General features: G+C 40.6%; 1 long non-coding RNA gene across 3 annotated transcripts in view; it reads left to right on the top strand.

Moving 5' to 3' along the window:
* The window catches only part of LOC148224031 (uncharacterized), a 297,652-nt gene that overhangs the window by 204,327 nt on the left and 77,020 nt on the right, over window positions 1-16,305 (top strand). The gene's annotated exons all lie outside the window — the stretch shown is intronic.

The following is a 16,305-nucleotide window of genomic DNA, read 5'->3' as shown; positions in this document are numbered from 1 at the left end:
CATTCTTTGTGCTCTGGATATGGGTTTTCAGGAGATCTAGGAAACATCATTCAGCTGTGAAATAGCCTGACTTCACTGCACCTCAGCAGAGTGCTTGACCTATCTACTTTTTAACTGGGTTGCTTTTTCCTGTCATCCTTCTGATTGCACTGTGTCACTTTGAATACATCATTAAAAATTCCTTGGAACAGAAAGAGCCTGTTTCTCTCTGGCATGTCGGATCATTCTTAATTCATGCCATAAGAACAGCTGGGGAAGAATTTGCCTGAGAAGGGTCTGCAAACACATGTGAATCCTCTAGTTACTCAATAGGTTGTCTAGTTTTCTCTGCTGTCCTTTGTTCCATCAGTATTTGAAGTTTCCATTGGGTTCAGTTTCTGCTCGGGATTTTCCTCAGTGTAAAAGAAAGAGACTATAGTGCAGAGTTGCAGCATTTCTGATTGATATTTTCTTCTTGGAGGGGCAGTACTTCCATGTGAATTACTTGTAAGAGGCAGGATTGTGACAGTATGCCTAAGGGCTGACTATCAGACTGGAATGAATGAGAGCATATATGCATTAGCTGTGTGAAACACTGCAGTCCTGAAGTATATGCTTGTGCATTTCTACAAGATATACAGCAAGCTTTCTTGGATAAGGAATTGCAGAGGTTTTGGACAGCAAGCTCTTATGTGTATTGATAGCTGGCTCTGGAGCTGTACTGTGACCTCCTGGCTTGCATTCTACAAGAAATTCCACATACTGCTTTATCCTGCATGAGAGCTGTGATACCACTGAGGCTATAAATGCAAACATAAATGAGAACAGGGTGGAAGAGTTCTGTGCTGTAATTTGCTGGTCTTTTTGCTGCAAAGGCTGGTGACAGGTCAGCTTGAGAGTAATCCTTTCTTCTTTCCACTATGTGTGTCCAAAGGCAGTCCTCAGCAGTGATAGCCCTTCTCTTGTGAAAAATTAATTTACTGTTGTCAGTCCCACTGTATGGGCTCTGCAGGTGGCATTTCCTGGCAGGATCTTTTGAGATCTTTGAGGAGATCAGATGCCATAAAGGAATGCATTCAGATTGTAAAAGTAAAGATCAAGTTATCAATGGGCATTTGTTTGCCTTTTTTTTCCCCCCCATAACCCTTAACTGCAAATACAGACTGTGCTACCAGGGTTTGGGTCTGGAGTATGGGCAGGCTCATTTATGCATCTGTGTGTATGTGCCTTGTAAAGGGGTCAGGTCAGCTCATCTCTGGTAGACACAGTTTTGTTCCAGCTCACACTCCAACAACCTTCAAGACAAACTATGAAGTTCTAGGCCAAGAAACAAAAAGGGGGACTTGAACACTTTTAATTTCTAATTTGATCTGACTTTTTGGTGCATGTGGATGTATGACATTGTTTGTATTCTGTGTGTGAGCTGATCAGAGAAGTGATTGATCCCTCACTGTCATTCACGGAGCACAGGATTTCAGGATGCAACACCAGACTTGACAGCTTCTGGGAGAGAAGGTGAGTCTCTGCAGCAGATGGGAATCAAGCTGTAATTTTGATTTCCTCATCCTGGGCCATCAGCCCAAAACGAGAAGGGAACTGCTGCAGGCAAAGGCTGCAGGGCCACATCTTTGCTGAATTAAAAAGGACTGGAGGAGAGATCAGCTGGGGCAGAATGACCCTGCTTTATACCTCCACACAATTTTTGATGGGATTGAGTAATGCTTTGTGTGTGACTGAGGCCCTGTACTGTCTTGTTCAGTTTTCACTTTGATATAGTGTATTTGCACTGGATCCTGATAAATTTGTTTAGAACCATATTGTGAGAAATGTGATTTGGCTAAAATTCTAGTACTGTACCAGATCATAGCTGATCACAAGACACTTCTGCAAAGCAAAAAGATATGGAACCCTTTTAGAAATATGTGGTTTTGATCAAGAAGAGGTTTAAATATATGTTTAACAGCATTTCATTTCTCAGTTTGCCAAGATCTTTTCAACTGGCTTTCAAACAGGCAACAAAATTGAAACAAAAGTCAGGTTTACAGGAGATGTATGATTCCACAAGTAATTATAGAGAGTGTTACTAAGACAGAGCACCTAAAACAATGCAACTTAATTATCCCAAGATAGATGTATAACAAATCTTCTCAAGATTAATTAAGGTCAACAAACACATTTGAAAGTCTCACAGAGGGTAAAAAAATAGGAAGGTTCTTTAGTCATTAATCCAATTTTAAACCTGAAAGATCTTATAGAAACAAAGTCAATAAGACAGGAAGACAAAAAGTAGAGGAATAATTTGCCCATAAAGAACAAAAGTTGCAACTTAGAGTTTGAAGGTTTTGGTTTGGAGTCACTGATGACAGTCAGAATGAATCATTTTTACTCTTAACTTTACAAGAAATGAAAATACAGGGATTATTAGCATCTTTAAGAAGATACAACTTTTGGGGCTAAAAATACAATGTTAAAAAGTCTGAAAACAGTGATCTATGTTAGTAATCGTTTGTCTACTGTCATGATTGTCCTTTGCTCTCCTGCAGTCTGTCCATGGTAGTGCCACGAGCTGTAGTATCCCCTCTCTCCTATCTCTTCTCCATCAAACATGCCTGGAGATGTGGAAGCTCCTTTTTGCCATTCAGGTCAGAGCTGCAGGCTGGCTAAGAGCTTGTGTTTCAGAAGGGGCAGCCACCAGGATTGTTGAGTCAAGTTCCCAGCATCGTGGGTTTCAGAGTCATCTTGAACAAGTGTGTGGCAGCCAGTCCTCTCTATATCTTGGGGATTTTTTTGCCCTGTAAATTAACAGTCCTGCTGTTTGCCATTTCCTGCATGCAGGGTGTATGCCCAATAATGGACTGTGCAGGTGCCAAATCTCTTCACTCAGTTGCTTGGCTATAAATGTTAATAGGGCAGAACACTTGACTTGGAGACCTAAGATGGGCATTAACTCAACAGGTTCTCTGCTGATAGCATTAGAATATGAACTCCTTTAGAAGCTTGACCTTTTAATCACATACACTTTTGCAGGTTAAATAATAACATTTTGATGAGTAGAAGATACTTGGAATGGTCTAGGTTTTAAAATTCCAAGTGGTGTCTTCAGTGGCAGCTTTTCATTCACCTGCCCTAGCTGACAATGCAATTATTTTGGCAAATGAGAGGACATTTGCTTGCGTGGACAGAAGCTCTGTAGGATAAAGCAATCTGAAAATATCAGAGAGATGTTGGATTTATCAAAGTAATGTCACTGGATAGTTGAAAAAAGTCTCACCTGAGTTGATGAGCTTGAAAAGGAAGTACAAGACTGTAGAAAAGCATTTTGATAGGTTGCATTGTGCTTAATGATGTTATATTTTTAATTTGGGAAGATCACAATCTGATACAGAGTTTAGTGACACTTGCAAGGATTGGTGCTACATCAACACACCTCAGTGATGTGGAGCTAAAAGGAAACAGTTTTGAAAGGTGTTTTTTACCATTTACCAGCTTCCATTTTTCAGATAAGAGCTGCAAAACCAGAGTTATCTTACAGTCACCACTAGTTTGCTTACCCATGAACAGAGTAGTGGAGCCCTTTTTTGCAGCAACAGACCCCGTATTTTATAAATGCAAATAAGAAACATGTCAAAACAGGGGTTTTCCACTAGAATAGTGCAGTTTCAGAAAGCAGAAACTTCATGGGAACATATGCAATTTGATGCCTTTTTCCATCAGAGTGATTGGAAGCAAATAGTTTGTTCATGTCATTTAAGTAATGCTGAATTGTTTCTCTCAGTTAGTTAAAACATTGAATTTTCATGCTTTTTCATTTAATTCCATTGATACTTTTATACTTTTATAACATTCTTTTAAAGCTAAAATGTTCTTTATTTTCTCTTGTATTGTTTTAATGTTCATTTAAAACATCCCCTTCTCTTTTTAAACAAAAAAGATTTATCAATATGAAAACAGCCTTTCGGTATTTCACAAATTTTGCAATAATTTTTAAGTATTTTTAAGGTTCACAAGAAACATCAACTCTTGTGCTACTTTGCAATACAAATGCATTTCAAAATGACATAAGATCCCACTGAACAGAAATATTTTCTTCATGGTTCTAGTCGATAAATTGCTTTTGGACTGTTACAAGTACTGACAGGATGTATTATTACTTCTACTGGGTGGTATTTTTTCATTATGTCTTCAGTTTGAGTTCTGTCTAGAATGTGTTGAAGTACTCATTATATTGATCTTGTATCACAGGCTCTTTTTTTTTTTTTAAAGAGGTATGCATTATTCAGTTTTCAGTGATCATGACCACACACTGTATAAAAAGGAAGGGGTCAATGTCTTTTCAAAGAGGGATTTTATGCAATTCCTATTCATGTTATCCTAGTTTAGCACTCTGCTATTTGATTTTTGTGGTTTGTTCACTATTGTTTTGGTTTGGTGCTTTTTTTTCCTCTGGGTGGCATGTTATTATTTCTAATCACAACCCAAACAGCTATTCCCACTAGTCAGCCATGTGGGCTTTCTGATTTTGTTTGTGGAGGATTTGGTAAGGTTACTCACATTCCTTAGAAAGGACTGGGTTTTGTCATTCACCTACATGACCGCTTAGGATAGCTGGGTACAGTGTATGGGGTATTTCAAAGCAAGTTCAGGCAGCACAGCCAAAATCTTGAGCTAACATCCAGGGTTTCTGGCTGTTTGGATGTGTGCATGCTTTGGAGTGTTCTGCAGCCTACAGTCAGCTCCAAGCCATAGACAGCATCCCAACACCTTCATCTGCAGACGGTGTTTGCCCCAGCCCTGAGCACATGACTCTTAATTTCAGTTTTCTTCTACTGCAAACCCCTTACCTTTGTGAATCCCACTTTTGCCACAGATAAACCTAATCAAATTTAGCTTCTCAGTGAGGCATGTGATTTAATTGCTGACCAGTGCTAGGAACTCTTTTGTACTCTCTCAGATCAGAGATAATCATGAAAGCACCGAGGCAGAGTGGGGAGATGCAGTGCTTTACGTGAAGCAGCTGAGCAAAACCAGCTCTAGTGGGTAGATGTCCACTAAATCTTGGTTGGTAGATTGTTGGCAGGTTGGACAAGGCTTGTGCCATAAAAATAACTTTCTTTTGGACTGCTCACACATGACATTTTGATGGTGAGGACTACGTATTAGCATTTTCAGAACAGTTTGATTTCAGAATTGCATTTTTAAATTTAGTGTTCATGCAGTAATTGTGGCTGAAGACTTCTGGAGTGATTTAGATTTGTGGTGAGCAAGAGCAAAGCCTTCCCTCTCCCATGCTACCTCAGGGGATGATGAGAAGAAAACCTACATAAGTGTACTTTCTACACTTACTTTTAAAATCCTTGTAATAAGTGAATATATTTTGGTATTTTTATTAACTGCAATTAACAAGAAAGGGTGAATCTGCTCTCCTCTGTGATTCCCAGAATGGGAAGAAATGTTGCAGATTTTTCTCTCAAACTAACTCAGAGTAGGCTTTTAGTGAAATGTGTAGCTAAATGTCCAAGTTTCTTTAGGTTACCTGTGGAGACCTTGAAACTCCCAGTTAGAAAGATAGGAGAAGTCTCTCAGTTATCTCCTTTTGATAACAAATCCTGTTCTCTCAGGTCAAGACAACCCTTGTTCTGTTCCTTAGGACAGCCCCCTGCCCTCTCTCTGTCTGTCAGCCTTTTGGTCACTCCCACCCTGGTTCCCTGTTGGCCCCTACGCCCTAAGCCCACCCTTGTCAAACCCCCATGTAGCTAACCCAAAGCCCCAGATCATTGCCTTTGCCTCTGAGCTCCGGGACTGTGCCCACCCGTGGCTGAAATAAACATCTCTGTGAAACCCTCACAAAGGCCCTTCCTGCTTCTTCACCTACTTCACCTCAACAAGAGCCCCAACCACAACAGTAATCCTTCCCCTTTATTCCTGCACTGAACTCATCCCTAAGCCTCCTGTGTGTAGGACACAGAAGAGGGGAAAAGAATGGCTGTGAATGTAACTGTTATCCCTGCTTCACAGAGTATTTGCAATACTCCTCTCTGCTGTCAAAAACCAAGTACCAGAGATTATATGCTCCCTAGTTACTGGGAAATTGTTTTCCTATTTATTATTTCCTATTTGTTTTATGCCCTTAGTGCTCTTAGGACTCAGTATCAGTACTCTGCATTAAAGAGGAAGGCTAAAGAAAGATATAATATTTTGCTGGACTTGTCTCCTGTGCTAACAAAACAGGAAAACCAGAGAGCATAGCTCCTATAAAGCCCATAGAACACCGTGTTTCTTATTCCTGAGGTTCTGCATAGGAGCAAATCGAGTGTAAAAAAAAAAAGTAAAAAACCTAAAAACTGAAATGTTAAAATAAGCATTTCTAATGGTGGTGTTATGGGATCATTTGCTATTGCAATGACACTATCAGCAGGTCTGAAAAAGGGGAAAGATTCCTTGGCCATGCTGGTCCAGATCTTTCATGGCACATTTTTCACTGCAGATGGTCACGTCAGAGCTAGAGGCAGTCAGGACAAAGGAAAAAAAAAGTGCTACCCCCAACCCCCCAAATTATAGTTTCCAAGGCTACAAAACTGAGAAATAAAATCAAAGGCATGACTGTCATTTGGTGTCACTGAAAATGTTTTGCTAAGTGTTCCAGTAAAGATGATACAGTAATGGTGTCATATTGTGCATTTATATGTCACAATGCTTTTTACAGTAGCTATAGACTTTCAGATGCACTCCTTGATAATCCGGCAATTTTATCATCAGGGAGTGATAACCTCTCAGATATGAAAGCTGATGTCAGCGTCTTCTGCCACTTTGATCTGCACGAGCTGATGCCTTGAAAATTAATGAGAATACTACATGTGAAATCAAAATCAATCTACTGTGGATTCCTCTTTCCGCCTTTCCAGGAGAGCTGGCAGGGGGAGGGGGTCGGTGAGAGACATGCGTTATCAAATCTGATGCATGGCAGAGTATAAAGGCTGTAATCTCATCTCAGGATTCTTATGGCTTTAATAAACTCTTCATGCTTCATTCTTGCAGTTTACTGCATCATAGGGGCCCCTCTGCAAAATTGCAGCCATAAATTTTCCCTTCTGCTGGACAGATTTTACTCCCTTGCTTTGGTATATATGTCATCCTGCTTTCAACAGAGTCGAGACATGACAAAACTAATTAAATATTTGTATTACCTTTTCAAACTAGAGGAAAGTAATTTCTTAGATGGAGGGAAAGAAGGCCAAAACATTGTTTAGTTCATGGGGACTTCTTGGTGCTTACAAACAGGCAGCAAAAAGTAGAATTCAACTGCTGTCACCTCTTGGGATGAAAATTCCTTGTCGCTTGGTCTGAGATTGGCAAAATATCTCTATTACCATTGGCATTTGGCAAAAGGTATTAGTCAATCATCCAAAAAAGCATTATTGTCCTGCCATCTGCTCCCACATCTGCTTAAGCCCTGATGGCCCCCAAGAAACTGTCTGCCATTAGCAGTGATCCCTAAAAATAAAGTCCTTTTCACTACGACTAAGTGAGCTAAGTAGACCATGTTCTCCCTTAAGATGCTCGTCTGGCTGTGATTGCACATTAATTATGTTTGGGGCTGACAGTTGTAAATTGCAGTAAGTGTTTGTTGGCCTCTGCTGGAGGAATATGTGGGGTGGAGCTTGTTTCATCCCTGTTCTTCCTCTCCCAGGCCCAGGCATAGCCTCAGCTCACCCTGCTGCTGGCAAAGCTTCCTCCTGTGCTCCATGTTCAGCCCGCTGGGGACAGCTGATGTGGCACCAGGCTGGCAGCAGCAACCGCAGCTGAATTGAGCACAGCAAGGTGTGACACCTCTGTGCTCCTGCTGCTGTCACCCATTCCCGGGAGGCAGGCTCCGAGGGCTGCAATTTCCTCAGCAGCAGTGCTAGAGCAGAGATGGTCTCAGTGTTCTGCAATGATGGGATGTCTGTGCCTCCCGTTTTCCAGCAGGGAAGGCATCCCCAGAGCTGCCAAGGGAGGGAAATTGCAGAGTGCAGTTGGAGTCAATACAGCTGGCAAGCACCCGTGACAGCAGTTTGGTGCACACAAGTGAGTGAGCATCAAATCACCAGTCCGAGCTGGAAGAAGGCAGCTCTGGGCACTCTGTGCATGCATTTAGATTGTAATCTGCACTACATGGAAACTGTACTTACATCTAGGAGTAAAGTTTTACGTGTTTGGTCTTCATTGAATGCTGTGTTCAGTGTTGAAATGGGGTGACAGCGTGGAGCAAGTAAAATATTTGCTTTATATTTTGGCAACTAGGAAACAAATTAACCAGATTTTTGGGGGGGGCGGGGGGGGGGGGAGGGGGGAGCTGAGATGATCAGAGACATGTCCTTTTACGTGAACAATGGCCTTAAGTGCTTCATCTCCATTTTGCTAAAATTCTCCAGTAAGCTGCAGAAAAGGTATCGTGCATCACGAAAGTTTTCCATTATGAAAAACTGCTTAGTACTAAAACTTTAAAGTTAAAAGCACTGCCCTTACATTTCTTTTCTTTCAGGGACTTGTGTTCAAATTAATCATGACAAATACGTAGAAGGCTCTTTTACTGATAATGAAAAATAAATTTAAATAACCCTGGTGCCTTGGTATAAATGTCACAAAGTTTGAAAATGCAAGTCTAGAGTACCAAAACTCAAAGGTCTTCAAATTAAGAGCTAATTTTAAATTTGCAGTTATCATGCTGGTTTCAGCAGGGAGCAAGTGTAAAAGAATGCAGGGCGTGAATTGAAAAAGCAGTGAAGATTTATGTGTCTACATTACCACTGCCAAAAGAATATTTTCCTTCTTTATTTTTAATGGCTCATATAAAGTCTGAAGATTCCAAAGGAAAGCAAGAAAAGATACTAAGCCTTAAATATGAAGACAAGCATGGAAAATAAACATTTCATAGTTGAGGAGGCATGTAAGATGGATGGGAAGGAAGATGGATAGACAATAAGTAGAGTTTCTTCTGGCCTTATTTCCTCTTGTCCTACAAATCTGATCACTGATTGTGATCATCCACATCCATGCTGGGACTCATTGGTCTGTAGGACACTGCTGCTATTTGCAACCCAGAGTGCTGAGGATGGAACACAAAACCCTCCTACAGTGTGTGTGCCAGCTGTATGTATGTGACGAAAAGACCTTGAGGACTTTTATAGGGTTTCACTGCTGTTTTGCCTAACAGATTGTTTAAAAAAAAAAAAGAAGTGATTGAAATATGGAAAATATGGAACACCAGATTCTCATTCCCAGTGGATAGAAAAAAAAAAGAGGATTTCCAAAGTACTTGTGGGATTTAGGAAGATTGATTTCTTAGGAATTCATTAGGAATTCATAGAGCTGGACAGGAAATTACTATCCAAAAGATATTTTAGTGGAAAATATGGTTCCTGCTGAGTTGTTAAAGGCATTTTATTTCCAGTGGCAAAGCTGAAAACTCCATCTCAGGTCGCCTTCAATACTTGAACTTTAGGGTTCTGTGGATCTGTAAATAAGAGGCTTAGGGTGAACATTCTTCTAGTAACTTGTATTTCGAGCCCTTTCCATCTCCTCTAGACAGAGTCTCTGAAGTACTGGTATTTCCAATGTGCACTGTGCTAAAATACATGTAACTCAGCTGTACCTCACAGCCTGACACCAGAATAGATGTAGTGCTTTAGGAAAGATGTAGTTCATAGTAGGATCTTGGGCTACAAGCAGGGCAAAGGACTACAACTTCCAGAAGCCACTTTGGGGATCTCAAATGAAGAAGCAGCCACTGCAGCATTGGTCTGCCAGTTTTAGCCAGACAAGGACTACACTGATGAACCTTCACATCTCATTGCAAGGTCTATTTGCTCAATGCTTTCCTTGAAGGGGAGAGGTTATATGCTGAACCCATTTGACAATAAAAGCATCAATGTCAGTTCTGCAATCCTTGATGAACTCATAATGTTTTAAATTGAAATACATTTGTTCAGAGCCTGCCATGGGTACATATCAGAGAGGAAAATGAAGTATTTCTGATCCACCAGCAGTTGTGCAGAGGCTGCTGCTCTGTGTCAAATGCACTACTTAACCAGGTGGAACAGGGGCAACAGAAGTGTTCACTGCCATATCCTCCTTCCATTGTACTGCTGTATTGATTGCTGCATTTCCAAGTATTAATTTCAGTGAAAACTTGCCTGAGCATTGGAAATTTTCAAAGATATCCAGGACAGCTCATCAAATGAAACCCTACACATTTCAGGATCAAGACACGAGTCTACTAGTCAAATAATATGCTGCTTCTTGAAGGTTTATTCAGTCCCTATAGCTGCACACGCAGGAGTAGAGCAGGATTCCAGAACAAGTTAGTGCAGGATCCAAGGGAGAAATTAATGCATATCTGCTAAGCAGGAGGATGTTCACGAGAACATATAGCCCATTTACTCCCCACTACTCTGATTAGACCTGTTTTAGTGAGATCTGTGATCTGTGCTATGTCCTAGAATATCAGAGCATTCAGCCAGTGTAAAGCAATTCTTGTTCATAGGACACATGGCACTGTTTGTATGTCAAGAACCAAAGGCAAGCTGCAGACTGGTAGCAGTGTTTGGATTTTCTCCTCTCACTGTCATGCATTGTCCCTGTCACTTGGCCTTTGCTAGTGTTCTGTCCATTATGCTTGCTCAGCTACTTCATCTGTTCTTGTAACAAAGCTACAAGAAACAGGTTAAGCTACGTATTAATGTTTCAGTGCACAACACTGCAATTTGATAACAATAAACAGAAGCTTTTATGAGGCTGTAAATGTCTCTTCCATTTATAAATATTGTACCATAACTGCTGGCTCTAGGGTTATCAGGCAGTCAAACCTTTCATCAAAGCCAAATAGTTCCTAAAGTACCACTCTTAAAAATCTTTTGCAGGCATTAATGTTTCATTAATTCACTCAAATTAGTCTCCTTGGAAATCTGTATAGCAAGTAAAATCTAGCTCTTACCCATGGAAAAATTAACTGCATTTTTAATTCCCTTCTTTAGAATTTACTCCACATGGCTTTTGGTGGTACATAGCTGGTGTTCCAAATGTACTCAGCTTAAAGGGAAGAAGTAAAATTAATAACATATGTACAAGTGTACATTATGCCAATGCACTCCCACCCTTGCAGCCAGGATTCTTTCTGACCATCCAGCTCTCCTGGATGGGAGAGGAAGAGGGGGGGATTCCTGCCTCTGCTTAGCCAAGTCAAATTTATGAAAACTGCTCTGAAGTTGCACCCACAGTGCAGCAACCAAGAAAGCACTGTCCAGGTATTTGATTGAGTCACAGATTCTCAGGGCAGCAGGGACCACTGTGACTTCCATTAATACACATTGTTTTTATCCAATGTACTTGAAACAAATCGTGCCAGCAGCACACATAGCCTGTGAATTTACCATTCCTTTCTACCTCCAGCCTTGTAGAGTATATATCCTCAATTCCTGCTCAGTGTTTAAATGTGTGTAATTGGCAGCCTGTTGTTACTGCATGTTGGCATGGAGCTTTATAATTGGTGTGAAAGAAAATTATTAGGGCATCTGTAATGGCTTTATCTCAGTTCCTATCTAGCCTTCCAAGCAATGCTTAATTTTGTGCAGCTTAAACAGGAAACCTTTAATATAAAGCACAGATTGGACCTGCATCTTTGAATTCACAAGTGACTGGCAGTTTTTCCTCTGTGAGAAGGTTTTTGGGGGGACAGTCAAGGCCCGAACTCATTAGTAGATGTGCTTTGTAAGCATTTGTGGCCTCCTAGGGGTAGAAACAAAAGGAAATGCCTGCATGCTGCCCTTGTTGGGATGGTGGGATTTAGCATAGCAGGTGCTGGAGGGAGGAGAGAGGTGAAGGACAGGCAGGAGCATGTCAGGAAGGTGCATCTCTGGGTGCAGGTGTGGGAGTGGGAATGTGCACATGAAGTTCCAAGATTTATACCCCTGTCCAAACGATTAGTTTGAATAGGATTGTAGTTCAAAGTACGGTGAGCTGAGCTGTTCCTTGCTTGGCCACGCCCTGCTCAGTGTCACCTTGGCTCCCTCAATTCAGAGAACTTTGGATTTTGGGATGAAATGAACTGCTAGCATTGGGAAGAAGTTTGAGTCTGTCTTTGAGAGTGAGCTTGAGCATGGTTTTACCTGATGTCAGCATGTCTGTAGACAGCTGCAAACTGTCTACATTAATCTCATTCCTCTCAATTCTCTGTTACTGAACCAATTGCAAGTGTGTGTACTGATACCCAAAAGCACTGGTAAACAGGGAGTCAGCAACAAAATGGTCACCTATCTGACAGGTCCCCCAGAACCCTGATTGGACTGATTAGTCTACAGTACCTGTTTCTGTAGTCTGGAAGAAACTGTTCAGTCTCTGACTAAAAAAAAAAAAACAAAATTAAATTAAAATTTACAGAATTTTTAGTAGATTTTGTAGAATTTAGTACAGTATTTTATAGAATTCTATAGTATTTTATAGAATGGAAAATAGTAATGGGCACAATCCCATTATATGGGTGCTGTGAGGCTGTGCTGTGGTGCCATAGCTTGAGCCACCCCTATAGCACCATCAGCACAAGGTTGTAAATCCAGGGATGCACACCAAGGCTCCTGCTGGGCAGGTGGTGTGGAGTGTCATAAAATGGTGTCTCAGGAAAGGAGCTGAGCATTGCAAGAGTCACAGCCAACAAAACGTGAGGCAATGACTTCTGCAAATATCTGCCTGTGACAAACCATTATAACAGGGCACGGGGATGTTTTCCTGAGCCACCTGCTGAAAGCATTTGTCACATGCAATGTCACATGATCATTTGCAGCGACTAGAGAGTCCCACTTTGTGCATTCACTCCCCAAGTTTTCCCTCTTTCTTTCTCTCACACTTGATGAAATTGCCGTCTGTGGCAGTGACAAGGCAACATGTAAATACCTTGCAGAAGAGTTATTCATCATTAATGCAGGCCGTTTGAAGTCCTAATCAAACAGCATTTTCAGGAAAATCTTTTTAATGAGAATGGCACTAAAGAATTTAATTTAAAACACGTGAAGGGATTCTTCTTTGCACATGCCTCTCTTCTCAACCTTCCAGCTCTTTTTCTGTCCACTGAAGGGTTAAAAAGAAAAAAATTAGGAACTTTGGGGTTCATTGACTTCACATACAGTCTTTGCCACTAAGCTCCTCAAAAAAAAAGAGCTGCAAAACAACTTAAAACTCAGGGAGAAGTGCAGCAGGGATTTTTGATACCAGAAATCTCTAGGGGGGAAACGGCATCATGAAAATAATTGGCTGGAAAATGAAGCTGGCCAAAACGAGTATATAAATAAAGTGGAAATGTTTAACAGAGAAGGAACACCTAACCTCAAGCTGGGGTGAATGATCTTTCTGTGACATCTCTCTAAAGCAACTCCTAGTGCTCAGTCAGGAATTACGGGGTCGATGCAGAGATTATTTGGTATTGATCTTTGGCCTGGCTTTATGCAGAGCATAAGCCTGTAAAATTACAATGATCCTTGAAAATTTATTAAAAGGGCCTAAAATTTATTAATCACTTTAGAAATACAGGTCATGGGCTCTGAACTAGAATAATAAAGCTTTAAGCCACTACCAATTATCTGAGAAGTTTGTACAACACGATGGTGCAATTACCCTGTGTGCAGGTTTCCTAGCTAAACTGCAGCCAGACCGCATTTGCCATCTGTCCTTTCCTAAGTAAATGGAGTTTCCAGCCCCCCCCAAATTCACACCATACCCCACCATCAACAATTATTCTCATCAGTGAGGTAGATCTGCAAATATTTAGAAGGTTATTTAAATATATTATTATCATCAGAATCAAAATGTGCCAGACATGAGAAATGGGAGACATTATAAAAAGCTATGGGCACATATTACTGTTCATGGGGGTGCTTTCTTATCTACACAGTAATAATGGCTGTGCTGTCGTATCCCATTGCTCCTGATAAAGGAAGAGGTCATTGTTGTACATATTTTTTGACAGAATGAGGTCGCTGATGTAATCTCTGATTAGTTGAATAATGGTCATGACAGATTCTTAGTTGTCCTACCTTAGAAATGACAGTCTGCTTTCCTATCCTGGCTGACCTTTTTTCTTAAAGGGAACTGTACTTGCAAAGCAGCTGCAGAAACGGAGAACTGTGGGGGCCGAGTTTCCTCCTCTCTCCTTGTGCAAGGGTAGTGTGAAGAGAAGGGGAATAAACTAGTAGCACCAAGCACTCCTGTTTATCTTTCAGCACACATGGAGGATATGCTCTCTGTGGGAGAAATTCCTCCACTCTGGCAGATTGTTGCCCCTTAGATGAGGAAGGAGAGCTCCTTGCAAGGTTATTTCATTAGATCATCTGCTTTGCCCTCAATAGCATCTCAGCCCTGTGCCCTGCTAGCAAGCATAATAATGTGACTAAAACACCTCTTAACATTTAACAGCCCCATTAATTCTCCATTGATGCACCACACAGACTAAGGGATTTGCACCCTTGACCTTGGGCATCTAACACATAAAATATTAGATTATGTTTCCGCAGCTCTTTTGTACACTCTCAGTCTTTCAGTGCTGGGAGCACAGACAGGTATAACCAGCTTAGACAGACAACATAAAAATTTAAACTTTTCTGGCATAGACAAGGCTACAGACACAGGAGAAATTCAATGTCCTTGTCTTGTTTAATAAGTCTGCAAGCTTGAAAGTCTTATTAAGCATTCAGAAAACAGAACGTGACACACTTAAAGAAAGTTTCTGGAAATTACCTTTTTTTTTTTTTAATTCTTGTTGAAGTCTCCTTGAAAAACAAGAACTGAGAACAGAATTCTCATTTTTGGTGCCTTACAGTAATTTGGATTGAATGTGAACTGTTTTCTTTTCCTCTCCATTCAGTTAGCAAGCAAATGGAAAACATATTTTGTTTGAAAAACCTTTAGGGAGTGAATAGAAATGAAGTTATTCTAAACAACCCCTGCGTTAGAGAAGTAATATAAATGAAGTTCTATTTTCCTGTGGAATTTCTTTGTACTTGACTTGAAATGCAACAAACTATATCAGAGACACACCCTTTAAGGAACAGTTAAATTATAGAGAGTAGAAAAGGATGTTAAAGTTAGAGCTAGAGCTGACCTATATTTGTTCTCTGGATCACCTTCCTCCCTGCCAACAATACTTGGATAAATTCAGAGGGTTTAGTGCATGTTCTCAGATACTCTCTTAAGCAGCTCCTGGGAACTAATAAATCACTAAGAGTTCATGAGGACAAACTTTAGTGAGTAAGGCGGTTGCTTTCCTGGGAAACTCCTTCAAACACTTCTTTCTTTGTTTCCAGCGGGAAGAAGGATGAGATGTAGGTGCAGGGTGTCTGGAAAGCAGGAATAAACTCTCAGGTGAAGCGTGGTGCTCTGAGACTAGTGTGCCACATGCAGCATCTCTTGGGATGTGGCAGGAGAGCAGGGAGGCTCTGACCCTCTGCAGTGTCTGTGCTGGGTGGTGTCAGTCCCAGGCCTTGCTAGGCACTGAGGTCTGATGCTGCAGGTCTTTTGAGGCATGTTCTAAGCAACAACACCTCTTTTTTTTTTAAATTAAATGACTCCTCATTTTGCATCCCGTTCGGAAGCTAACTCAAAGAGCTGTAGTGCTCCAGCTCATCCTCCTCTATCATCCACTACAATGAAAACAATGAACAACCCCTTCGCAGAAAAACAGAGGGGGCAGTCTGGGATGGAGAAAAACAGGCTGACAATCTAAAGTTATAACCACAAAGAGAAAGACAAAATAATATTTTCTGAGCTTGTTATCAGGGAAAGTTAATAAAGCTCTAATGAATATTAATTTATACCATATAGATTGCTAACTTCTGTGGTTTTGCTGACATGGCGAGCAATCGGTATTTAAATGTCTAGTATTTCTTTTGATTTGCCACAATTAATGTTTCATGGAGTGTATTTGAGTCTATAAATTAAAACATTTAATTACAAGTTGTTCTTCTTGGGGTTTTTTTTGTAAAGGCTGAATGGCAAACAAAGCTGCAAGGCCGTGACATACTCAGAATCAGGATGCTGATATAAATATGGGTAGATGATGCTAACCAAGTTATTTTCTTTTAAATCTCTTCATATTCTGAATGGAAACATGGCTTTAGATGAAAATGCTCATTATACAAATTAGATGGATGTTATTATTGAGCACATTAATCATTTTTTCTCCAATGTTCGCTTTACAAATGTAATTATTTTTAATCATACTGGTTCCACTAAATTAGAGATTTGGTTTCCTTTTACACTCAAATTCAAGGTCTCTGTATTTAAAAGCACATTATGTTTTATAGA

This window comes from Sturnus vulgaris, chromosome 4 (genome assembly GCF_052056855.1).
Source record: "Sturnus vulgaris isolate bStuVul1 chromosome 4, bStuVul1.hap1, whole genome shotgun sequence".
Lineage (NCBI taxonomy): Eukaryota > Metazoa > Chordata > Aves > Passeriformes > Sturnidae > Sturnus > Sturnus vulgaris.
This window is presented reverse-complemented; position numbering and strand designations above follow the sequence as displayed.